Source organism: Desmodus rotundus, chromosome 13, assembly GCF_022682495.2.
Source record: "Desmodus rotundus isolate HL8 chromosome 13, HLdesRot8A.1, whole genome shotgun sequence".
In the NCBI taxonomy this organism is placed as follows: Eukaryota; Metazoa; Chordata; class Mammalia; order Chiroptera; family Phyllostomidae; genus Desmodus; species Desmodus rotundus.
The window spans coordinates 37,702,083-37,729,229 of NC_071399.1; positions in this window are offsets into that span (position 1 = coordinate 37,702,083).

Below are 27,147 nucleotides of genomic sequence, written 5' to 3' on the forward strand. Positions count from 1 at the left end.
ATCTCCCCCATAACAGTGTCAGCAATGCCTTAGATGTCTCTGAAGATGACATCCTCTATGAACAGAGTGAAGACAGTGATACTAGCGATTCTGAGGAACTCAGCTTCAGAAATGTGGACAGTAGTGAGGAATTCTTGGGGTTCCCTGATGATTAGAGGAGTTTCCATACTTAAAGATTAAAGTCAGTTATAATGGTTGTTAATGTTGCTGCTGAGTTCTGTTTACATTTACATTGGTGAAATATTATGTTATTTATGTTATTAAATATTTTACCACATTTTTTGCTTCAAAAGTTTTTTTCCTATTTTCTTCATCTAAAACCTAGGTGCATCTTATGGTCCAAAAGATACAGTATATATGATTTAAAGGAAAAAAAATAGCAGTTTTCTTATAAAACTGTTTCTTAGCTGAAGTAAAACAAAATAAAGACAAAAGTAATATATTTTATGAAACCTTTAACAAAGGTGTAGCTACTTGTCTTCCAGGTTAGGATATAAATGCCATATTTGTTAATGGAAAATCCATTATAGCACTTGGGGATAATGCATTTTGCTAAAACAGATGAGAATTTTTTTCTAAATCACTGGAATTACTCTATCCTAGTCCATAAATTTTGCAAATATCATCAGTGACATACTATATGCTGACATCTCATTAAGTCAAAAAGAAGAGAAGGAACAAATACCATTTATCATCACTGTGTGCCAAGCACTAAGCTAAGTGTTGTCTATATCTTATCAAATTGAGTCAACTACACTTCCAAATATAATCCTAGAAAGAAACAGAGGAAGGTTTTTTAAAAGGAAAGAAAGGAACTCAGAACTGAGCTTAAATGGTCATGTTTGTACCAAACAATTAAGCCATAGAGTTTGGATGCAAATCCAATTCTGTCTCCTGGAGAGGAATTCATGCTACCTTATGTGAAGGGTGGACTGCAGTCTGGATTATCTTACTATAATTATCAAAGTAATATTACTCTGGGATTGAACCAAAATTATGGACTTCCAGCCAAGATGGAGGGGTAGGTAGATACATAATTCCTCCTTGCACAAACACAGAAGGACAACAACAAATTTAAAAGCAAAAAATAACCAGAATGGCAGAATATCGAGCTGTATGGAATTCTGACAACCAAGGAATTAAAGAAGAAACATCATTCAGACCGGTAGGAGAGGCAGAGATGGACAGTCAGGTGGACAAGATGTGTGGCAAGGCAGTGGCTGGAGGACTGGTTGGGTGAGGCGGCAGCAGCACACTGCAGGTCCCACATTTGAGTGCGGATAAACCAGAAAGAACAACTGGGGAGTGAAACAGCAGCAACCCAGGGTCCCAGCACAGGAAACTAAAACTCAAAGCCTCTGACTATAAAAACCTGTGGGGGTTGGGGTGGGGGGAAAAACTCCCAGACTCAAAGAAGAGATCATTAGAGAGACCCTCAGGGTCCCAGAATGTACACAAACCTACTCACCTGGGAATCAGACTCAGAAAGGCCCAGTTTGCTTGTGGGTAACAGGGGAAGTGACTGAAAGCCTTCCAAAAGCTGAGCCAGGCAAATTGTTCTCTCTCTGACCCCTACCCCACATTCAGTGCCACAACTGCAGCAACATGGGTTGCCCCACCCTGGCTAATACATAAGGTTCTGTCCCTTACAATGTAACAGGTGCACCAAGACAAACAAATGTGGCCCAAATGAAAGAACAGATCAAAACTCCAAAAATCAAACTAAGTGATGAAGAGATAGCAAACCTATCAGATACAGTGTTCAAAACATTAGAATTCAGGATGCTCACAGAAATGGTTGAGTATCATCACAAAATAGAGGAAAAAGTGAAGGCTATGAAAAGTGAAATGAAGGAAACTATACAGGGAACCAACAGCGACGTGAAGGAAACTGGGACTCAAATCAAAGACTTGGAGTAGAAGGAAGAAAGAATCATTCAACCAGAACAGAATGAAGAAACAAGAATTCAAAAAAACAAGGAGAGGCTTAGGAACCTCCAGGACATCGTTAAAGTTCCAACATTCAAATCATAGGGGTGCCAGAAAGAGAAAAGGAAAAAAGCGAAATTGAAAACTTATTTGAAAACATAATGAAGGAGAACTCCCCCAATATGTCAAAGGAAGTCCAGGAAGCTCAGAGAGTCACAAAGAAGTTGGACCCAAGCAAGCACACACCAAGGCACATCATAATTAAGTTACTCAAATTTAAAGAGAAGGAGAGAATCTTAAAAGCAGCAAGAGAAAAGGATATAGTTACCTAAAAAGGAGTTCCCAGAAGACTGTCAGCTGATTTCTCAAAAGAAACCTTGCAGGCAAGAAGGGGCTGGAAAGAAGTATTCCAAGTCATGAAAGCCAAGGACCTGCATCCAAGATGACTCTATCCAGCAAAGCTATCATTTAGAATGGAAGGGCAGATAAAGTTCTTCCCAGATAAGGACAAGTTAAAGAAGTTCATTATCACCAAGCCCTTATTATATGAAATGTTAAAGGAAATTACCTAAGGAAGAGAAGATGATCAAAAATATGAACAGTAAAATGACAACAAATTCACAAGTATGAACAACTGAACCTAAAAGGAAAAAACAAAAACAAACCAAGCAAACAATTAGAATAGGAACAGAATCACAGAAATGGAGATCACATGGAGAGTTATCAGTGGGGAGGGGCATGGGGGAGAAGGGGGGAAAGGTACAGGGAAAAAGAAGCATAAATTGTAGGTACAAAATGAACAGTGGAAGGTTAAGAATGGTATAGGAAATGGAGAAGCCAAAGAACTTATATGTACAATCCATGGACATGAACTAAGGTGGTGGGGTGGGGGATGCAGAATGCTGGTGGAAAGGGGAGTTCAGGGCAGAGAGGAGTACAGGGGAGAAAAAAGTGGAACAGCTGTAATAGCATAATCAATAAAATATACTTAAAATTATATTCTACATCTCTAACCAGGTTCAGTCAAAAATATTTTTCATCCCCTACTATATGTTAGACATTGTTCTAAGTTCTGAGGGCACATTAGCACACTAAAAGAAAAAAAAAAAAAAAAAAGAAGGAGGAGGATTAGGGGAAAGTTCTGTCCATGCAGATTTAGATTATAAAAGGCTTAGATTTGCTAATGTCTTTGGAGGGAGATAAAAATTTCACTCATTTTTATTGTCATTCAGTTACAGTTCTCCCCATTTCCCCCTTGCCCTATTGCTCTCCATTGACCCCTCCAACCACCACTCCCAAAGACTATCCCTACCCCATTGTCCTTGTCCATGGGTCCTTTCTACACATTCTTTGACTTGACCTTTCCCCTACTTTCATTCATTATCCCCCTCCCCACTTATCTCTGGTCACTGCCAGTTTGTTGTTTATTCCCATGTTTCTAGTTCTGTTTTGCTTGTTTGTTTGTTTTACTCATTAGGTTCCACTTATAGATGAGATCATATGGTATTTGTCTTTCACCACCTGGCTTACTTCACTTAGGATAATTCTTTCCAGTTCCATGCATGCTGTCTCGAAGGGTAGAAACTCTTTCTTTCTTTCTGCTGTGTAGTATTCTATTGTGTAAATGTACCACAGTTTATTGATCCACTCATTTGCTGATGGGCACTTAGGTTGCTTCCAGCACTTGGCTATTGTAAATTGTGCTGCTATGAACATTGGGGTACATACATTCTTTTAAAGGGTATTTCAGACTTCTTAGGGTAAAATCCAGGCAGTGGAATCCCTGGATCAAAAGGCAGTTCAATTTTTTGTGTTTTAAAGAAATTCCATATCATTCCCACAGTGGCTGCACCAGTCTGCTTTCCCACCAACAGTGTAGTAGTGTTCCCTTTTCTCCACAAGCTTGTTAGTACTTGTTTGTTGACTGGTTAATGATGGTCATTCTGACCTATGTGAAGACGTATCTCATTGTGGTTTTAATTTGCATCTCTCTGATGGCTGATGATGTTGAGTATCCTTTCATATGCCTATGGGCCCTCTGTATGTCCTCCTTAGAGAAGTGTCTCTTCAGGTCTTTTGTCAATTTTTTAAATTTGATTGTTTGTCTTCCCGGTGTAGAGCTGTGTGAGTTCTTTATATATTTTAGAGATCAAACCCTTGCCTGAGGGTTTGTATGTATGTTTTCCCATATGGTTGATTCCCTTTTTATTTTGCTGATGTTTTCTTTAGCTGTGCAGTTTTTCAGTTCGATGTAGTCCCATTCATTTCTTCTTTCCTTTATGTCCCTTGCTCTAGGGGACATATTGGTGAAAATACGCTGCAGGGGATATCTGAAATTTTCCTGCCTATGTTCTCCTCTAGGACTTTTATGGTGTCACAATTTATATTTAAAGCCTTTAACCATCTTGAGTTTATTTTGGCATATGATGTAAATTGGTGGTCTAGTTCCCTTTTTTTTTTTTTTTTTGCATGTACCTGTCCAGATCTCCCAGTACAATTTATTTAGGAGGCTATTTTTACACCATTGTATGCTTATGCCCCCTTTTTCAAATATTAATTGACCATAGAGACTTGGGTTAATTTCTGAGTTCTCTATTCTGTTCCATTGATCTATGTGTCTGTACTTATGCCAGTACAAGACTGTTTTGATTACAGTGGCCCGGGGATATAGTTTGATATCACGTACTGTGATCCCCCCGGCATTGTTCTTCTTTCTCAAAATTTGTGACACTATTTAGTGTCATTTATCATTCCATAAAAATTTTGAAATATTTGTTCTATATCTGTGAAATATGTCATTGGTATTTTAATAAGAATTGCATTGAGGAACAAGACAAGGATGCCCTCTAGGAACAAGACAAGGATGCCCTCTCTCACCACTCCTATTCAACATAGTATTGGAAGTCCTAGCCACAGCAATCAGACAAGAAAAAGAAATAAAAGGCATCCAAATTGGAAAGGAGGAAATGAAACTGTCACTGTTTGCAGACGAAATGATAGTGTACATGGAAAACCCTATAGACTCCACCAAAAAACTACTTGACCTACTAAATGAATTTGGCAAAACAGCTGGATACAAAGTCAATACTCAGAAATCAAAGGCATTCCTGTATACCAACAATGAAACAGCAGAAACTGAAATCAGGAAAAAAATCCCATTTGATATAGCAACAAGAAAAATAAAGTACCTAGGAATAAACCTAACCAAGGAGGTAAAAGACCTGTAGTCAGAAAACTACACAACACTGAAGAAAGAAATGAAGGAAGACACAAACAAATGGAAGCATGTACCATGCTCATGGATTGGAAGAATTAACATCACCAAAATGGCCATACTACCCAAAGCAATTTATAGATTCAATGCAATCCCTATTAGAGTACCCATGACATATTTCACACATATAGAACAAACATTTCAGAAATTTATATGGAACCATTTATATGGAATAGCTGCAGCAATTTTGAGAAAGAAGAACAAAGCAGGAGGGATCACAATACCTGATATCAAACTGTATTACAAGGCCACTGTCATCAAAACAGCCTGGTACTGGCGTAAAAACAGGCATATACACCAATGGAACACAACAGAGAGCCCAGAAATAAACTCAAGTCTTTACGGTCAATTAATATTTGACAAAGGAGGCAGGAGCATAAAATGGAGCAAAAACAGCCTCTTCAACAGATGGTATTGGGAGATCTGGACAGCTACATGCAAAAAAATGAAACTCAATCACCAACTTATGCCACACACGAAAATAAACTCAAGATGGATAAAAGACTTAAATATAAGTTGTAACACCATAAAAGTCGTCGAGGAAAACATTGGCAGAAAAATCTCAGACATTCCACGCAGCAACATCCTCACAGACATGTCCCCTAAAGCAAGGGACATAAAGGAAAGAATAAACAAGTGGGACCTCACCAAAATAAAAAGCTTCTGAATGGCTAAAAAAAAACAGCACCAAATTACAAAGAGAACCAACAGTATGGGAAAACATATTTGCCAATGATACCTCAGACAAGGGCCTGATCTCCAAAATATATATAAAGAACTCACACGACTCCACTCCAGGAAGACAAACAACCCAATTAAAAAATGGGCAAAGGACTTGAACAGACACTTCTCCAAGGAAGACATACACAGGGCCCAAAGACATATGAAAAGATGCTCAGCATCACTAGCCATCAGGGAGATGCAAATTAAAACCACAATGAGGTACCATCTCACACCAGTCAGAGTGGCCAACATAAACAAATCCACAAAGAAATGTTGGAGAGGATGCAGAGAAAAGGGAACCTTAGTGCAGTGTTGGTGGGAATGCAGACTGGTGAGGCCACTGTGGAAAACAGTATGGACTTTCCTCAGAAAACTACAAATGGAACTGCCCTTTGACCCAGCAATTCCGCTGCTGGGATTATACCCTAAGAACCCTGAAACACTAATCCAAAAGAACCTGTGCACCCCAATGTTCATAGCAGCACAATTTACAATAGCCAAGTGCTGGAAGCAACCTAAGTTCCCATCAGCAAACGAGTGGATCCAAAAACTATGGTATATTTACACAATGGAATTCTATGCAGCAGAGAGAAAGAAGGAGCTTATACCCTTTGCAACAGCATGGATGGAACTGGAGAGCATTATGCTAAGTGAAATAAGCCAGGTGGTGAGGGATAAATACCATATGATCTCACCTTTAACTGGAACATAATCAACAAAAGAAAAAAGCAAACAAAATATAACCAGAGACATTGAAGTTAAGAACAATCTAACAATAGCCAGGGGGGAGTGGGGTGGGGACAGTGGGAAGAGGGGATTACAGAAACTACTATAAAGGACACATGGACAAAATCAAGGGGGAGGGTGGAGGTGAGGGAGGGAGGTGGGTTCAGCTGGGGTGGAGTGGAGGGATGCGGAGAAAAGGCATACAACTGTAATTGAATAACAATAAAAATTTAAAAAAAAAGAATTGCACTGAATCTATAAATTGCTTTGAGTAGCATGGATTTTTTAATGACATTAATTCTTCCTATCTGTGAACACAGTATATGCTTCCATTTATTTATATCTTCCTTAATTTCTTTTTAAGTGTTCTATAGTTTTCTGACTACAGGTCTTTTACCTCTTTCATTAAGTTTATTCCTAGTTAGTTTATTTTTCTTGTTGCTATAGTAAATAGGATTTTTTCCTAATTTCTGTTTCTGTTATTTCATTGTTGGCATACAAAAATGCCTTTGATTTCTGAATATTGACTTTTTATCCTGTGATTTTGCCATATTCACTTCTTAGGTCAAATAGTTTTTTTCTTTTTTTTGTGAAGTCTATAGCGTTTTCTCTGTACACTATCATGTTATCTGCAAACAATCCCCCACCTTGGGATTACAGGCTCCGCAGAGCATAGTTTCCTGCTGCATACATTTCCTCAAGAGAAAGAAGAAAAAGGCCCTTTACCAGATGCTATGTGCTATGCAGCTTATCAGCTACACAGCTCCTCGTGCCCAATACTAAACCCAGAAGAACAGTGAAAATAGAGACAGGAACAACAAGATGCTATCTCCTTTAAAGCTATTTAACATTCATGTTATGCCCTTCAAGTTTGGGCATAATATGGCACCAGGTTTTATAATATAGTTTACTTCAAATCTCATATATTGCTCTTCAGTCATTTTTTTTCAAAGTTACAGTTCCTACATCTTTCAAAAGAAAGTAGACCTAGTAATAGTATCGTTAAGTTAGCAATAGTATAGTTAAATCTCCAAATACAGTAAGAAGTCATATCGTATAGGAACATTATTGTCCCAATAAAACAAACTGTGAAGTCTTACCTGACTTCACTGTGCATGTGTGATGGAGTCCCAGTGTATAACATGCCACAATATAATGTAACATGTAAGCGTGGGGTTCTGGAGTTCTTCAGTGTGTGTTCCAGTTCCCACTCTGCAGTTTACTATCCCCTAAACAAATCAGTTCAGTTTCCTTGAGCCAAGTTTCTTCATCTGTAAAATGAGGCAATAATACCTCCTCCATAGGGTAGGAGAGGGAACTAAATGAGCTTAAGTAGAGAGAACACTTGGTTTAATACAAAGCACTTGTAAGCTTTAATAAATACTATTATGAAAGGAATGAGAACATGACTTACTGCCACTATCCAATTTAGTTGTCTTAAAGGGATCAACATCTATGCAATATTGTTAATGCTTAATACTTATGTTACACAGTAATAACAGTAAAAAATACATGATATACATATCTACAGACATATATGAAAGGAAAAAATAATGTATGTGCTTTAAATACCTAATGTCTAATGTTCACAATAATCATGGTTGGCCTATATTATTGCAGCATTTTATATAAGAAAAGACCAAGGATCATAGTGGTTGATTACAATAACCAAGGTCACATAGCCCTTAAGTGTTTACACATGAACTTCCATCCTCACCTTTTTATTTTGACATCTAGGTGCTTCTAGCTATACCATGCTTCCCTCATATATTAAGAGTTAATAAAATTTATTTCTGCAATAACTCTCCACTTACATTTGAAAATGTTTTCCATTGTATTCTAACACATCCTGATGACTCCATCAAAAACCATGAAACCACTATGTGAAAATTATGTTCTTCAGCAGTCCTTTATTGGCTAAGAATTCTCAAGTCCTCACTCCATTTTGGGCATATATAATGTATCTCCAAGACTGACACAAGTTCAGAATAAGAAGTGTTTTCTTCCTTCTCTAAATAATTTAGTGTTATAGCCTGTATGTGACTCACCTGTGTAGATCTGGGGCCAGTGTATGGATGAATAAGTGGAAGAATCAGTAAATGCATTGGATGTGACTAGGAATTACTGATCAGTTAACTCCATATTCTTAGGTTTCCCCATTATCCAGCCTCTTGCTACTCTTAGTCCATTCCTAAAGTTGACCCACAGAGTTTACGATTTAAAGTATAAGAAAAGCATGATTCATGTATGCACTTTCAAAAAATAACTGTTTCAATGGCTCTAATATAATGTAAATACTTGTAAACTCATATTTTGTACATCAAATTATAATTCAAGAAAATTCTGTACATTGAGAGCCCCATGATTTGCTTTAGGAACCACCATAATAACAGTGTCATTCAGATGTGGTCATTTACAAAACAACCTACACATCCCACAGTTTGTGTGTCTGGGATTCACCCTGGTTATCTCAAGAAAGATGCAAAAATAACAAACCATGCCCAAAGGGACATAAGGTGCCCTCACACCTTCTTAACACATGTGAGTACTAGTCATGCATATGAAGTCTCAAAGATCTTTTGGACTTTGTTATTTTACCCATTCTGCTTATAATCAGTTTCAGTTTTTAATTTGATTTTGAAGTTGTAGTTAATCAAAAGATATTTTACTTTTAGTACCACATTTTCATTTCCTTCCAGCTAACACTGCAATAAGTAGAGTTTCAGCAACTTATTTCTCATTAAATGCCCATTAGAAACACCTTCTCCTCTGTATGTTTTGGATGATAGTTTGTATTTCTGATCCCTGTTGCCTTTTCATAGTACTTAACATTTTTCATTGATAATCATACCTTGGTTCTTTTTCATATGAAAGTTGAATTTTTATTTTTCTTGTTTTGTTTTCATTGTCAACATTCCAGATTGAGTTTTATGCAAATGCCTCCTGGAAAATATATAAACATTACATCAAAATCCAAAAGTAGAAAAATTATATCCCAATAAAACAGTACTAAAACATATATTTCAATTCACTTTTACTAGGAATGCTAGGGGAAAAAGACACTCTTTTCCAAAGAAGTTGTCATAATCTATATAGTTTAAAATACTAATGATGAATTCAGCCAGTTATCTTTTATATTCAATAGAATATACTTGACAATTATTAATAAAATATTTAAAGAGTAAATAAAGCATTTTAAGAGAACATATTATGTTTAAAATAATGAACACACTCTTCTCCTTGGTAGTTGGTATTCAGAAAAAGAAGTTCACTTGATTTTATTGACAATATGGTGATACTAGGCAAGTTGCGTATTTTTTTTCCTTTTTAAATTTTTAGAAATTGACTAGTGAAGACCTACCAGATTGGCAGCACTGGAAATCTAAGTTACTTCACAGAATTAGCTCTCCCTATCACTGTGTTTCACAGTTTGGGGGTATAGATTTTGTGCATTTTTTATTCCTTTAAATAGTTTTCCTCTATAGCACAGCTATTAATCAGAGAAACCACTGGAATAGTGATTGACCCCATTCCATCCCTGGTGAAAAAAATAATACTAACTTCCTAGTATTATGGGAGAAAATTTTGAATGGAGAAAAAGGATAATTGAGGCAAGGAAAAAGAGGAATGGTTATAGATCATGTGGTCCTGGTTATTAATATCATTCAACGGGGCTGTCTGCATGGTTTCTAACCCCATCTGCATAAGACACAGGAAATACCTGAGCTTCACAGAAGATCCTGTTTATTCCCATAGGTAGAACTACAGAAACTTTGACTCTGATTGTTAAAGGACCTTTGTGCTGAAATTCAACTCAGAGTTAATGTTTACATCCCTCCTAACACATGCTTCCCAGGTGATCATCTTCCAGGGACAAGTAACTTTATATCCCCTAAGGAAGAACACTGGAGAGATAAACATTCTTTTTATTGAGTTAAAATGTCTTTTCTTCCTAACTTGGACTCTAAATGACAGGGTAGTCACTGGACCTAATTCCATTCTTTAGGCTCAGTTCCTTTGAAATTTATTTCATGTTAGGGTTTAGACTATCTTCATCTTTCTAGGCAAATCAAAGTTACTTCTTTCTCCAGGACTGTCTCTAAATGACCTTAAGCTAAAAGACAGTTTTTCATTTTATTCTTATCTAAACAAGGAAGTTGTAAGGAATACATTTCTATTTACTTATTTTTATTTGAAAAAATGTATCACTATGTTTTTAAGTGTCCTTTAAATAATTTTTATTCTGAGGAACAGTTGTAGACCATCTTCAAAATATAAGTAAAATGTGTTTTATTGCTAAAGGGGCATTGTTTAAAAAATAAAAAATCCTGGATTTCACAGGAAAAATATAAATTTTCATTTTATACCTCTAAATTTGGAGAACACCAAAATAACTTGGCTCTCTAAGTGCTGACCATCCATAACAAAACACAATACAGTCCTTGGTCTGAACAGAAAAACCCTTTGCTTTAAAATTCAAATAAGCAATATCACATAGAACCATCTCACATGACTTTTTCTTCTTGACATATGGTGAAGGCAAAATAAGCACATATATTAGCTAAATAGAAAATTAACAGAAACCTTTGAAAATGAGCTTCTCTTTTTCACACAGGCGAGTGCACAGAAGGGTGGGGCACATAACCAATTAAAGGCTTATTTTCTAATGCCTAAACTATTAACATATGCACCACTTATGTAAAGTGTCATAGTCAGTAAACTGTAAAATGATACACATGACAGTTGTAATATATATTGCTGGTGATTGAAAGATTCAGAGGAATAACAAACATTAATGAATTCTGCATGTCATAAATAATGAACCGCCCTTTCTAGAACAAATGCTGAAATAGAACTGTGACAGAGAGAGGAGATTAGAAAGGAGTACTAGAGAATACATATAATAGGCTATCTTTGTCCACTGATTCAGACACCAGTTGCAACCAGTTATTTAAATGCAAACACTCCTAGGTTCCTTCTTTCCTCCGAAATTCATATTGCTCACTAAAGAAACTTGGCATTACAGATTTCCTTTCTCTACAGACTCTCTCAGAAAAAAAAAAAGTTGGAAAGAGAGGCATTTTGAATGTAAGAAGAAGTTTTTGCAGCTTCTCCAGGTAACGACACTTAATCTCTATTTCATTCCACCTAAGGATATCCATAAGTGCCTATGAGACTCCTTATGAGGCAGAGTGACTCCAATTCTATTCAGGCTTTCCAAGCATTGTATGAATACGAACCTCTGTATTGGAGAGACAGTATACTTTAAATGTTGGTCCAAACACACATACTTTTCAGAAGCATGACAACCAGAATGACAGTTTCACTCTTTTTTATGCTAAAGCATGTCAAGTTCATTTAGCAAAATGCTAAATTTGTGGCTAAACGTGACCATTTGATTTTCTGAAATTCATAATATACTTTGATCCAATTGCTTCAAAAACACTGAACAAAACAAACATAAAACATTTTCTTGAATTCAAGTTTCCCCTTTTTGTAACATTGTGGTCAGGAAGAGTTGAAATGAAGATAACTATTTTTAATGTATTGTATAAATTCATATATGTGGGAGATTTTCAAATTAATAGGATAATGCAACAGTTTTTCAGTGTAGTTTCCTTCTTTGGAGTATTTAAAACCTTAATTATCTATGGGGAATATATTTATAATTCAGTTTTATTTATATGTAAAATGAACTCTTTAAAAAAGAAATTAAAAAACATGATTAAAGCAGTCTGTGTTCTGCTTTAAAACATTTTTCCCTTTTTCTTCTTCTCTCTCTCTGTCTCTCTCTCTCTTTTGCTGAGGAAGTTAATTCAAATTTACAGACAAGAGATGAGAAAAAATAACCCCATCTTCTGAAGACCTCTGAGAAAACCACTCAGTTCCATTCTTTATATAAGTAGTATTTTAACTGAAATAAATGGAACAGTTCTTGTGTGTATCCCTACACTGACATATCCTATTTTTCTAACTGGCTTTTAAAAAGTATTGGAATTATATTTCCAGAAAGAAAAAAAATGTACTGGTGCCCCATCAGAAGCATTTAGGTATATATGACCCTTGTACAGACGACTTACTAAAGTGCAGATCCAAATCTTGTCTAGCAAAGAGAAAATATGCAAAACAAATGCTCAGAACTAAAATTATAACAAACATGGCAAAAGTAAGGATATGAGTTTCTAGAAAAATCCAGTAAACCCTCCAAAATACATAAACCAAGTTCCTGCTTGACTACAACTAGGAGATATGGACTATTAGTACAAAATGCAGACTTTTTTTTCTAAATTGGATTTTCTGTTTCCATCACAAACAAAGCAAGCATACATAAAGTTAGAATTTATTTCTAAAAGGAAGTTGAGTTTAGTCTTCCATTTTAGTGCTTGTGTAAATTATACAAAATATAAGCATTGTAAACAAAACAAATTTATTCCCAAGACTGAGATTATGAAATATGACAATGTCCTTTGGGAAGTCACTTACCTGATTCAGACAACTTTACCATAGTCTTTATATCACTGGACCTTAAATATATTCCTCTATGTACCTTATTTTACATTCAAATAGCCACCTGTTTTTTACATAACCAGTGAACATAACTGATCATGTGGAAGCTATTGACTTATATAGCTAATAAATATTACACAAGCCAACAACGGTAAGTTTATGGCAAATGGCATTGTGTTTTATTTTAGATTCATTATAACATACCAAAATGATTGCCAATACCATTCTTTAAATAACACAGTTGAGTGTTTTCCAAATTAATATTTTTGACAATGTACATATATTTATACAAAATGTATCATGTGGTAAATTGATTTGATTTGTTAGGTCACTTCTCCCATAAAAACTAGACTAAGAGAAAAAGCACTCCATCAAAATTAAGAACTTAGAGATCAAAAAAAATGCTTGGAAAATACTTTTGAATTAGCAATCTAAAAAAAAGTCTAGTAAGAAAGACCAGGTTGAATTTAGAAATTTATTCTGGAAGAACAATACAGATGATCTTAGAGTGCGTGAACCATAACTAGAAAGTTTACAACTTGGATCAATTATGAGTAATTGATTCCCTCAGTTGCACTGGCCAATATATGTGTGAACTCAATATCCGTAACATAAATAGAATGATGCCTGTCTCTAATACTGACTAAAACTAGCTACTGAGAGAGGGCCATTTAAGTGACCATGCATATGTGTGTCGATACAGTGAAGTGTCTTACAAGATACCTAGCATTTTACCAGGTCAGACTTTTTTCCCAGTATGAGGAGGGTGCTGGGCATTGTGGCTGAGCACTAATGATATGCTTGCCAAAATGCAGACAAGACATCCTGGCCAAAGTGTTACATCCCATTCTTTTGACTTTTCCCAAATTCCCAAATTCATTTCTTTATTTCCCAGAGAGATTCACTGAGCAGTTAAAGATTGTGCTTAATAGCCCTCTGATATAAGGAAAAGATTATATTTAACAGATTTAAATATCCCTTTCCCTATCATGCTTAACATTTCACAATTCAGGAGCTTAATTGTTTTGAAAGGTGCACAGAAATAAAAGGAGAGAGGTTGTATCTCTGAATTTTATATGTAGTGCTTTCTTGCCCTCTACTGGAAAATGTGAGCCTGCTCGTCTAAGAATTCTAATTTTAAAGTCTTTTCTGACTGATTTTCCCTGTAAGTCAGCTCACAGACCCATATCTACTTCAAGGGAAAAAAAGGTAGTAAAATGATGTATAAAAGCTTTAATACCATTAGTTATGCATTCTATTGAAAAAATAATGATTTTTAGAAATCCAATATGTAGGGAAAAAAAGAAAAGAAAACCCTCAGGAATACAAAAAGTCTATTTTCCAATTGCATTGTAAAAGTAAGTCCACCATATCAAGTTGAAACTGGCAAGTTCTTTGTAAATAAAGCTTAAGGGGAGCTTAATATTCAACTGGATTTGTAAAGATTATAGAGGAGGTATGTTTTCTACTTTTAAATATTATTCGTGACTTCTTGGGCATCAAAAAACAACTCCACTAGGAAGGGTATTTCAATAACATCTTTATTTTTGAAGGCACACATGCCATTTTTCTTCAGAAATATTCTCCAACACAAAGCACCTGGAGCTTCAGCAGTAAATGATGAACATCTTCTCTTATTAGGATGATGACCATCACTGTTTCTTGGGTATGCTTTTTAGTTTTTATGGTTCAAGACCTCTGCATATTTTTTAAATAAATGTAGCTAAGGACAAATCAAAATTCACACAATGTTTACATTCTCCTTAGACCAACATTTTTTTTTCATCAAATCCCTGTGATTGTGAGGTTGATAATAAGAATGACCGGCCCTCAGACAAAGAAAAGATCATTTTTTGTAAGGTATGCTGCTGGGACATGTCTCCCTGACTTTTCATGCTTCTTTAGTTCTTTCAGACTAGCAGCCATTCCCTCCTGGGTGTCAGGGACCTTTGCAGATAGCTTCTTAATCATAAGCAACACAGAGCATTATACTCAGTGACCTTAATCTTTCAAATGACAGGTCACTTCCATGTAAAGAAAATGTCCTCTTATATCCCCCTCTGACAGGGAATGGCTCACAGGGACAGGCAAGGACACCCCAAGAAGAAAAGGGACCTTTGCTTTCCTGCGGCTCCCCTTTGACACTGAATGTCTTCAAAGGCCAGTTCTTAGCATGATTCCAAAACAAGTGCTACACTCCAAAGGCAACAAGCAGACAGCTGTGATCAGACCCTCATTTACAGACTCCTGACTTCACTTTATGGAGGGTTCCACATTTCACAGAGTTGAGCAATGCATGGATACCTTTCATGCTTAGTATTCTTCTTCTGTCCTAATTCTTTTCGTACAAAGACAGAGCTATGCAGGTGAGACAGAGGAGCATTATTATCTTTGATAATAGTCTTTGAAACCCAAATTGCAAACATCTGCTCCAGTACAGCAACTATCCCTTACTGGTAAATGGCAACCTGATGGGGGCAGGGAGAGGGCAAAAACTCAAAGGTTTCATTTCATAGAATGCCTGAGAAGGGTCTTGAACCTCTTAGGGCTAAGTCATTCACTTCAGTTATGGGTACCAGAGATGCTTGCACAAAAAAATTACCTGCTCTGTAAATAGCAAGTGCCAAATCTCTGAGCTGACTTTCTGTGACCTGTACAAAATGAGCATCTTCCAACAAATTTCCTAGCAAATGAGTGTGCATATTACCAAGCCAAGGTTAATAAATCCACTCCCCTCCCCCACAGTACAAGAGCTGGAAGTGGGACACTCAGAAAGTTAACATCTCAGGTTTAATTGAAGTATTAATAAACTCAGCTCTGTGCCTATCCTGCCCTATATCTAGCTACAAAAGAAGTAAGGTTCAATTGTAAAACAATTTTGAAATCATCAAAAAATCAGGATTGCCTCAAAAATATATCTCCCAGCTTCACTCTACCCTCTAGGGAGTTGACTGACAGGGCAACTTTTAAAGAGAAAATGAGTAGCAATGCAAGGTCATATGAGACTTCTCAGTCTTTTTCCTCCTGATTTATCTACATAGGTATCTCCTCAAAGTTCACAAGTTTGGTTTTAAGAAAAGGAAACTAGCATATTACAATGGCATTAAGTCAAATCACTTACACACCCATAAGTATGATTTAAAAATTTATTACATCTGGAATTTTTACAGTATCTTTATATAGGTCAACCAATTTACTTATCTACAAACAGAGGGAAATTTTGTAGTTCAGTATGTCTGACCACAGAATCTTCCAGGAATACTTTCTAGAATTTAAGAAACAGAACTCTTAAGTCTTCAAACAAAAATGAACTCAAGAGTGTTCTCACACCTCAAATGGTTCCTGAGGAGAGTTTTTGCCTACCTGCAAATAGAGGGAGGAGGAATCTCCACACACAAAGGATAAAAGTCTTCATTAATCCTCATAAAAGTATACTGAAAGAGCCATCTACTTTTCTGCTATTTAAACACATCCACGACAGGTCAAAAAGTAGCCTGAGACACTGAGCCGTGGCCATTCACATCCAGTAGCCAGTAGAAAATGAGTCATTTCTAGGCAACACCCCTCCACTGCTCTAGGATATGTGATACAGAAAACATAGATTTCCAGAAGCCTCTGGTGAACAGGGCTCAATGCCATTGTTTCACTTGTACATGGTGTCCTTAAAATCACAAACACAGATACATGCAATTCAGCTTAGCTCCAAAGTGCAAATGCACAGCCCTTCAACTCATGCCACAATTCAGCTGAACTAGATGTTTTGCCAAGGATCTTTAGCCATACTGGCAAAAAGTAGCCCTCTTAAAAATACAAATTCTGAATCAAACTCTGGAACCATTGTTCAATTAATAATTTTGTTTACTCAATGCATAGAGAATTTCATACAACTCATATTTTATACTTCTTATACACACAACTTTTTAAAAGATATATTTATTGATTATGCTATTACATTTGTCCCATTCCCCTGCTTCATCCACTCCATCCTGCCCACCCCAGCCCTCCCATATTCCCCCACTATAGTTCATGTCCATGGGTCATAGTTGTAAGTTCTTTGGCTTCTACAATTCCTAAACTATTCTTACCCTCCCCCTGTCTATTTTCTACCTACCATTTATGCTACTTATTCTCTGTACCTTTCCCCCCCTCCCTCTCCCACTCCCCTGTTGATAACCCTCCATGTGATCTCCATTTCTGTGGTTCTGTTCCTGTTCTAGTTGTTTGCCTAGTTTGCTCTTGTTTTTGTTCTGGTATGGTTGTTACTAACTGTGAGTTTGCTGTCATTCTTACTGTTCATATTTTTGATCTTCTTTTTCTTAGATAAATTCCTTTAACATTTCATATAATAAGGGCTTGGTGATGATGAACTCCTTTAACTTGACCTTATCTGAGAAGCACTTTATCTTCCCTTCCATTCTGAATGATAGCTTTGCAGGATAGAGCAATCTTGGATGTAGGCCCTTGGCTTTCATGACTTGTAATACTTCTTCCAGCCCCTTCTTGCCTGTAAGGTCTCTTTTGAGAAATCAGCTGACAGTCTTCTGGGAACTCCTTTGTAGGTAACTGTGTCTTTTTCTCTTGCTGTTTCTAGGATTCTCTCCTTCTCTTTAATCTTGGATAACTTAATTATGATGTGCCTTGGTGTGTGCTTCCTTGGGTCCAGCTTCTTTGGGACTCTCTGAGCTTCCTGGACTTCCTGGAAATCTATTTCCTTTGCCAGATTAGGGAAGTTCTCCTTCATTATTTGTTCAAATAAGTTTTCAATTTTTTATTCTTCCTCTTCTCCTTCTGGCACCCCTATAATTCTGATGTTGGAACGTTTCAAGATGTCCTGGAGGTTCCTAAGCCTCTCCTCATTTTTTTGAATTCTTGTTTCTTCATTCTTTTCTGGTTGGATGTTTCTTTCTTCCTTCTGGTCCACACCATTGATTTGAGTCCCAGTTTCCTTCCCATCACTATTGGTTCCCTGCACATTTTCCTTTGTTTCTCTTAGCATAGCCTTCATTTTTTCATCTAACTTGTGACCAAATTCAACAAATTCTGTGAGCTTTCTGATTACCAGTGTTTTGAACTGTGCATCCGATAGGTTGGCTATCTCTTCGTTGCTTAGTTGTATTTTTTCTGGAGCTTTGATTTGTTCTTTCATTTGGGCCATTGTTTTTGTCTTGGTGTGCCTGTTAAGTAAAGGGGTGGAGCCATAGGTGTTCACTGGGGCAGGGCAATGCTGGTTGCTGCGCTGTGACACTGTATGTGGGAGAGGGGCTGAGAGGGAGCGATGGTGCTTGCTCCTCTGCCAGATTTCAGTCACTCCCTCCATTACCCACAATCAAATTGGGCCCCTATTGTGCTGATTCCCGAGTGGGTGGGCTTGTGCATGCTCTAGACCCCTGTGGGTCTCTCCAAGGAACTCTCCTTTGAGGCTGGGAGTTTCTCCTGCTGCCGTCTCAACCCCCATAGGTGTTTTCACTCAGAGGTTTGAGGCTTTATTTCTCCACGATGGAGCCCTGGGTTGCATGGTCTGCTTTGCTCCCCCACCATTCCTCCCGGTCTATCTATGCATGAATGTTGGGCCACAGAGTCTGCTAGCTGCCGCACTGCCTCCTGGTTCCACAATCCGTCACCTTGCTCGGTCCCTCCAGTCGCCTTGCTTTGAGTCCTCTCTGCCACGGCTGCCCATCTCTGCCTCTCCTACAGGACTGGATGAATATTTCTTCTTTATCTCCTTGGTTGTCAGACTTCCATACAGTTCGATTTTCTGTCAGTTCTGGTTGTTTTTTGTTTTTAAATTGTTGTTATCCTTCTTTTGTTTGTGCGAGGAGGCACAGTGTGTCTACTTATGCCTCCATCTTGGCCAGAAGCCTATACACACAACTTTTTTACAAAGTAAGCTTGGAAAAACAATGAAAAATTTGACATTTTAAATGAAATAATGACAGTGATAAATATCGTTTTCTTTTGTGTGCTTTTTGCCTTGGCTTCCAGATAATTTAGTGCAAAAACTTTGTCCACTGTAGTAATTAATGTTCCTAATGCAGTAATTTTAGTGCAAATAGCTTCTTCATTCCTTGAGTGAAGTTTTGTGCAGTGCCTGACACATTGTAACTGCTCAATAAAAATTGGTTTCCTGCTTTCTTTCATTACAGATTTTAGCAAGGTAAATAGCCTCTCTAACTTTTGTTTTATTCATAAATAAAGTAAAAATAGAATAGTGTCTGATACAAAGGGTGATTGAAAAGATTTAGTGAACTAGTACATGTACAGTGTCTGCAAACAAAAGAAAAGGAAAATAAGTATCAGTTGCTGTTATTGCTGCTTTAGTTATCTTGTTAAATTTCCTTATTCTAATGGTGGTACTGTGTATCTCCCTTGCAATCCACTGCTCATAATCTATAGATGAATAGTATGGATAATAAATTAATGATACATATTAACATATCTAAGGCCAACAAACTCAAAAGTAACATCCAATGATGTGCTATCATTGCAAAAAAGAAAACAATAAAGGCAGACTTCCTGAGTTTTAGGAAAAATGTTTAAAAGGCTATTTCACTTTACTAAGGTGGCCATCAAAAATTTTTAGGACCACAAATAGGTATATTTTATGGACTAAAGACATCTAGAATATATATATATATATGTGGGAATACAGTCCTGGGAGATCCTATAGGTAAAAAGCTGATGTGAGACACCCAGTTGTATCATTCATGTACAGTAGCAGAAAAGAAAGCATTTCTAGCTGTCACCCTCCACTTCTCTGAGAGATTGGCTGCAGAAAACACACAAGGAGTGAGAAGTTTTAGAGAAGTGAGACTTGAATGTTATCACTTCACTTGTTGACTAAGTCGATGAAGGAGGTATGAGTAAATAAATGAAGTAATTTGACACTTTTTTGAGGCTTCAGACATTTTCTCTTCTATGTGTTACTCATTTCATGTTATTTTCCACAATGCTGGAAATGTTTGTGTGTTACTGAAAAAAAATGGATTAAAATTAGAGAACAAGAAAGCAAATGGGTATATCCTAACAATCAGTCTAAATAGTTGAAGGGTTGCCTCTTCCTTCCCCAAACACTCATCAAACTGCCCATGTAGAGTTTTATAAAAAAGACTGTCATGGTTGTTCTGTACAATTGTTATGTGGAGGAAAACATAAGTTCATAGGGAAGAAATAAATTAAAGGAATAATAAAAAAAGAATAAATTAGAGTGAACTTCTCCAATTTGTATTTTTTATTTGAAATGTCATGCCTCTTCCACCAGTCCCTTGACCTTTGCCATCACTCTCTTCCTTTAAGATCTAACTTCTGGTTCTTTCCTCTTCATGACCCCAAAGCTCTTAGCCATTCACTAAGTCATTTACAAATATTAAATGAAGAAGCAGGCAATTAATGAAAAGAAAAACACTGGTATCTTTTTTTAAATATATTTTATTGATTATGCTATTACAGCTGTCCCATTTTCCCCTCTTTATTCCCTTACACCCTTCACACCCCCTCCTACCCACATTCCCCCCCTTTAGTTCATGTCTGTGGGTTGTACATATAAGTTCTTTGGCTTCTACATTTCCTATACTATTCTTAACCTCCCCCTATTTTGTACCTACCATTTATACTACTTATCCTCTGTACATTTTCCCGCTCTCTCCCCTTCCCACTCCTCCACTAATAACCCTCCATGTGATCTCCATTTCTGTGAGTCTGTTCCTATTTTAGTTGTTTGCTTAGTTTGTTTTTGTGTTTTTAGGTTCTGTTGTTGATGGTTGTGAGTTTGTTGTCATTTTACTGTTCATATTTTTGATCATCTTCTTTTTCTTAGATAAGCATAAAAAAGACCCAGGCAGCAGTGAAGGTTGCATTATGTGAAATAAAGAAAAATCTACAGGGAACCAACAGTGATGGGAAGGAAACTGGGACTCCAATCAATGACTTGGAGCAGAAGGAAGAAATATTCAACCAGAATAGAATGAAGAAACAAGAATTCAAAAAAATGAGGAGAGGCTTAGGGACCTCCAGGACATCTTTAAACGTTCCAACATTGGAATCATAGGGGTGCCAGAAGGAGAAGAGGAAGAGGAAGAAATTTAAAACTTATTTGAAAACATAATGAAGGAGAATTTCCCCAATGTGGTGATGGAAATAGACTTCTAGGAAGTACAGGAAGTTCAGAGAGTCCCAAAGAAGCTGGACCCAAGGAAGCACACACCAAGGCACATTATAATTAAGTTACCCAAGATTAAAGAGAAGGAGAGAATCTTAGAAGCAGCAAGAGAAAAGGAGACAGTTACCTACAAAGGAGTTCCCAAAAGACTATCAGCTGATTTCTCAAAAGAGACCTTACAGGCAAGAAGGGACTGGAAAGAAGTATTCAAAAAAAAAAGTCATGAAAGGCACAGACCTGCATCCAAAATTACTCTATCCAGCAAAGCTATCATTTATAATAGAAGGGTAAATAAATTTAACTTAACTCCCAGATAACATCAAGTTAAAGGAGTTCCTCATCACCAAGCCCTCATAACTTCATCTTAAAGAAAGCACTATCTTACCATGACTTCTAGATGATTTCTTCCTCTTTGAGAGAATCATTGTTATAGTTAAACCATTCCTTTTAAAAATAATAAAATAACTAAGGCTTGTTTTAAAAATAAAATATGAATAACAAATAAATTTTGATTTCTTTTGACTACACAAATTATTTTGAAAACTAAATGTTCTGCACATTTTAAAATACATTCAATCATTCAGACTCAACCACAAATTTTCTACCCCAAAATAATTTTTAATAACTCCACAGTGCACATACACTCACATCTAAATGCCTTCTTCCACATGTCAAAATAAAATTCATATCTATTACCACACATCTGAACCATTAAATTACTGGAAATGAAGATCGTATAATGAAGATACATGGAAATGATGTGCAATGCCACAGTGGAACTTACTCAAGAGAGGTGAGAAAGCCAAACTCCAATATTATACTTCTAAAACTCAAGTATTTTTGCCTTTCAAATAATTTACTTTTAACTTTCCAAACCATTTGTAATATTAACAATTTAAACCAAACTTTGCTTAAAAGAAAATAATCCATATTTGTACTGATCACAATATGATTTTTAGATTCATCTACAGGATATACTGTTAATATCATTATTCATGTCTCTCATTCCATTTGTAAGTATATTATAGTGATTCATGCAGTAGCTCAGATTATAAAAAAAAATAATCTACCCTCAAAACACAATTCATTATTGTACAACTAGAAGTTTTGAGACTGGATTATCTATGTACACTTACCTTTCTCTAATATGTGGCAATTTTAAAACAAATGACTCTGTTCACATTTCTCCCTTTCAGAATCTCCAACCCTATACACACGCAAAAACAAACACAGAAATATTCTATGTACACATACCTACACTCAATATATACTCCTTGATACACACCTACACATATACACACCTGGACTCGCACTCCCACACACATGCACACACACACAGCTACATACAGACATGCAGGTGAGAACCTTGCAGATAGTTTAATAAAGGTGACATGACAGGACTCTTTTTCAATACACCTTTATTCTTGGACCCAACTTATAGAACAAAAACATAGCTTCTGATCCCTGTACATACTTGTGGATGAGCTGCTGGACAGCCAGAGACCTCATAACCCAAATCATACCCAAGGCAAAGAAAAGGAATATCTGGTATGCTTGACCTCATTGTGACAAATGATTCATGCTAAGTTAGCAATTACTCCAGCTGGCATTGTAACAGACTCTTCTACTGGAGGATGAAATTTGCCTAGAAAGGACTATTTCATTCTCTCCAAATAACTGTGTCCCTCTTTTCTCCCTTTAGCTGGGCTGCCCTTTCCAAATACATTTTCTCCTGTAGTCCCCAATTGACAGTACACACACTGAAGGATGCCAAAGGCTTAAGCAGTCTTTTGACTGCAGGTGTCAATCAAATGCTGGGAGACGACACACAAGTTAAGAAATGATTCTGTCCCTGGTGTGGCTAACCCACCCCATGGACCACTCAGGACAACAAGACCTCACTGGGTAGAACTTTAGGAAGAACCCAGAATAGATATCTCCTTACCTGCTCCCATCTGTTCCCCAGTTGATTATTCTTATCTTTAATTAATCCTGACAATGCTGTTCCCCAATCCCATCCCTCAGTATGGACCACTCCCTTCTCTGTGATAGAAGTGTCTCTTCTTCAGTACTTCCCTGTGTGTCTTACAATCTTGGCCACTTCAACACTTCCATGGAAAGCCAACATTATCTTCAACTGGTCTGTCCATTTAGAATGGTTCTATTTAAGGTAGTGCCAAGAGTGACTTCCTTCATCAAAACTAGCCCTCTCTTCCATAACTTAGAACATATTCTAAGGTAGATTCTTTACATCCATTCATTCCAGAATACCCCTGAACTTCCACACGTTTCTAGTAAACTTGTATTATTTGAATAAATACAGCTTCCCAAAACATCCTATATGGACACCAACTGTGAACCTTCTTCTTTTACATCAATATGATAAGATTTGAGAAAACACTTGCATTATGATTAAATGAAATATTGTTTCTGATTGGTTAATTATAATAACCTAATTCCCATATAGATTTTGTTCTTTCCCTTTTAAGCTCTCCAAGCCCCCAATCCAGAAGGGATATGATAGGGCCACATCATTCTGCCTGCTCCTCTCAGAAATTATTAGACAGCCTACAGTATGATATTATCAATAAGAAAAGGAGATAGAACTCCATGCTTTGATGGTGATGCAGGGAACTATGAAGTCTACTTAAAGAATGCTATTTTTTTTTCTTTCTGAGCAAATTTAAGTATCTTCATTGGGAATCAGAGAAGACCCTTTTCTGATGAACTCACTAAGTCACCAAGCAAACACAAAAAGAAATAGTAATGACCAACCTTGTAGCCTTATGGAATTAGAGGCAAAAAATATGCTTGCTGGCTCAATCACCTAAAATAATGATTCCACAATAATATATTCTATGGTTGCATTAATCTTCTATAAAAGTCATCGTGCTATCATTTACCTTTCCAGAAAGCATTTTTACAAATAACTTCCTCTCAAATCAAACTATTTAGAAGTATGAATTCCACTTTCCTTTTAGCTCCTTCTAAATCTAACTCAAACATCCTGCAATTTTGTTTCCTTAATCTTTCATAGTCTTGTGAAGCCCTGAGCCTAAGCTACATTCACAGAAAACCTTTGATCATAGCAATATGAACAGAAAATTTCTAGTTTACATATTTGCATAATTGGATAGTTATTCTTTGTTTCATTCGTTTATTAATTCATTCAAATAATATTACTTATACATCATCTATGGTCAAAGCACTATTTTAAGAAACAGGTAGCTACAACACTGAACTGAATATATAAAGACATTTCAGGCCTGCAAGAAATTACAAAACATAAATCTGACAAAAAAAGTAAACTAAAACAAGTATAAAGACAATGCCTTGCAGTTCAGAGGAGGTAAAGATTAATTCCATCCTAGCTATTGAGATGATGGTAGGTTTCACAGAGGATGTTGCATTTGACCTAGGGAACAATTGGTAGGATTTGATCATTTGGAGGTGTAGATGTAGAAGTGAAAGAAGAGGGAAGAGGATCAACAAATGTGAGAAAATGTGAAGTATTTGGAATAGAGAGCTGTATTCCTCTTAATTTGCCTGCAGCAATGGTTTCAGAAGGGGAGTGATGTGAAGCACACTTGTTAGAGCACGTCAAAATTAGATCAAAGAGAGTCTAGCACACCAACTGAGAAATTTCTCTTTATTCTAAAAAGAATAGGAAATCTCTGAAAGGTTTGGACCATGTGAGTAAATAATCAAAGGTTGCTTGGGGGAAGATTGCCAGCTGTGTGTAAAAAGTGTAGTGGAGCACAGCTGGAGACAAGTCCAATAAAGAGACTACTGCAAGGACCACACAAGAGAGAAAAGGAAAAAGCCAAAGAATGTGAGGGATACCTCAGAGATACAATAGGACTAATAGAACTTAATTGAACAAACAGAAGGGAGAAGCAAAAGAGAAGGAATCATAGAACCTTGAACAACTGGGAGAATCATGATCCCATTGATAGACAACACAAGAGAAGGAAACAAAAGATAGTAAGTTCATTTTTATACATGCAAATCTGTGTAGTATTTCTGAAAATTTTATGTACATTCACCAACCCAGCAAAGTGTACCAAATTATCTGTAGAAGATATCTGTGTTGGATAAATATTATTCACATTAATTGTAAAGCAACATTTACCTTATCAATACCTTAACATGATCTCCTACCTAGTATGCTTTTCTTACTTCCCAGCACCTAACCTTTCCAGCTGATGGTTGGATTTCTGCTATCCCATTTACCCTTGGCTCATGCCCCACCATGTTGGCTGTCCACTGACTTCAGCCTGCTCTTGAGTAATGTACCTTCTCAGCTCAGCCCAAATAACCTCTCACCAGGACTTTCCTGGTAGAATCACAAAATGGACTCAGTAGATCCAAGGAGCTGCTCTAACTGGATGGCTGGGCCAAGACAGAATCTATGGTGTTAAGGAGATGGCCAAATGAAGAAGGTGATAGTTAGCTGGAAAAGCAAGATCGGAGTTGAGAGTTCTGAGAAATTGGGAGATCTCATGACAGTTGTCCTCAGTTACCACCACAGTGACAGTGGTAGTACAATATGTCTGCCCATCCTGCAGGGGATTTGGTGTCTGTGAGAGGAAGGAGCCCTTTGAGGAAGGGAGAGTAGGGAAGCTCACATACCTATTGTCTTACGCACATCTTGGATGTTTGCGTAATAAGAGGGCAGACATGGAGTAGAGACTACTTTGCAACATTGATCCTGCCATGTGAGCGTGCCCTTCGGCAGCCCACAGACCCTGAAGGATACTGATGGCCCACACTAGCCACAAGCAGCAGACACACCCTTCAGAGTGGAACTCTGCGGGGAATGGAGGAGTTGAGGTGGAACCAACAGAGGTTAAATGTCTTTTTCACTTACTTCAAGTAACAGGTTTTAATTAAACATAATTCACACCTCAGTTGATCAAATCAGCTCTGCAAAGAGTCCATGTTTCTGCTGCTGACAGACTTGAAGTCTCTTGGGGAGGAAGTGTGCAGAGAGAAAACCTATGTGTGGCTAGGGCAGGGGTGGGGAATAAGGTGCAACTTATGAAAACTGATCAAAATTAAGGGAGGAAAGAAAACACACTAAAAGGAATATTCTATGAATAAATATGGTTTACTATACTTAGAGTTGCGATTTCAATGTTTTCACTCTCAACAAAAAGCTGAACACCTTGTCTTTGTGCAAAAAAATACCTCCTATCCCATTGTTAATTTTACCGGTTTCAAAATTACTAAAAGTTGTTTATTTAATAACAATAGAAACACGATTGACAGAAGTGTTTCCATTATACAGATTCAACCACTGACACTGAGAGGAAGAGGCAGCGACCAATTTATGTATAGTGAAGAGTCCAGGGTGACAACAGAAACTGATTCCTCCAAACAAAATTCCAACCTGGCTTTCCATGGGAGAAAATCTGACAGGATCAGTGGCTTTTACAGTTAAAGCTATTCCCCTATTATTTGCTGAATCTAAAACTTAAAGATAAAAAAATTATTTGAGGTAAAATTCTATTTCTGGGGTCACAGCTGCAGGATTAACATATGCTATATCTAAAACTACTGAAGGTTGATTGTGCACGTCTTTTCAAGTGCAGCTTAATCACCCAAGAATGCAGAATCACATTTCAGATGTATTTAAAACATGAAAAGCATTTATATAATTATTGTATCACCCCTAGGATAAATATTAAGATTCTGAAACACTGTACTTAAGGTCCCTAAATTTTTATGTTGACTTCCACCTCCATCTAAGGCAGCCCTTCACTGCTTAGCAAAACCCTCTTAATCCACACAGGTCCAGTTTAAATCCACATCCTCACCCCAGTGCCCAATG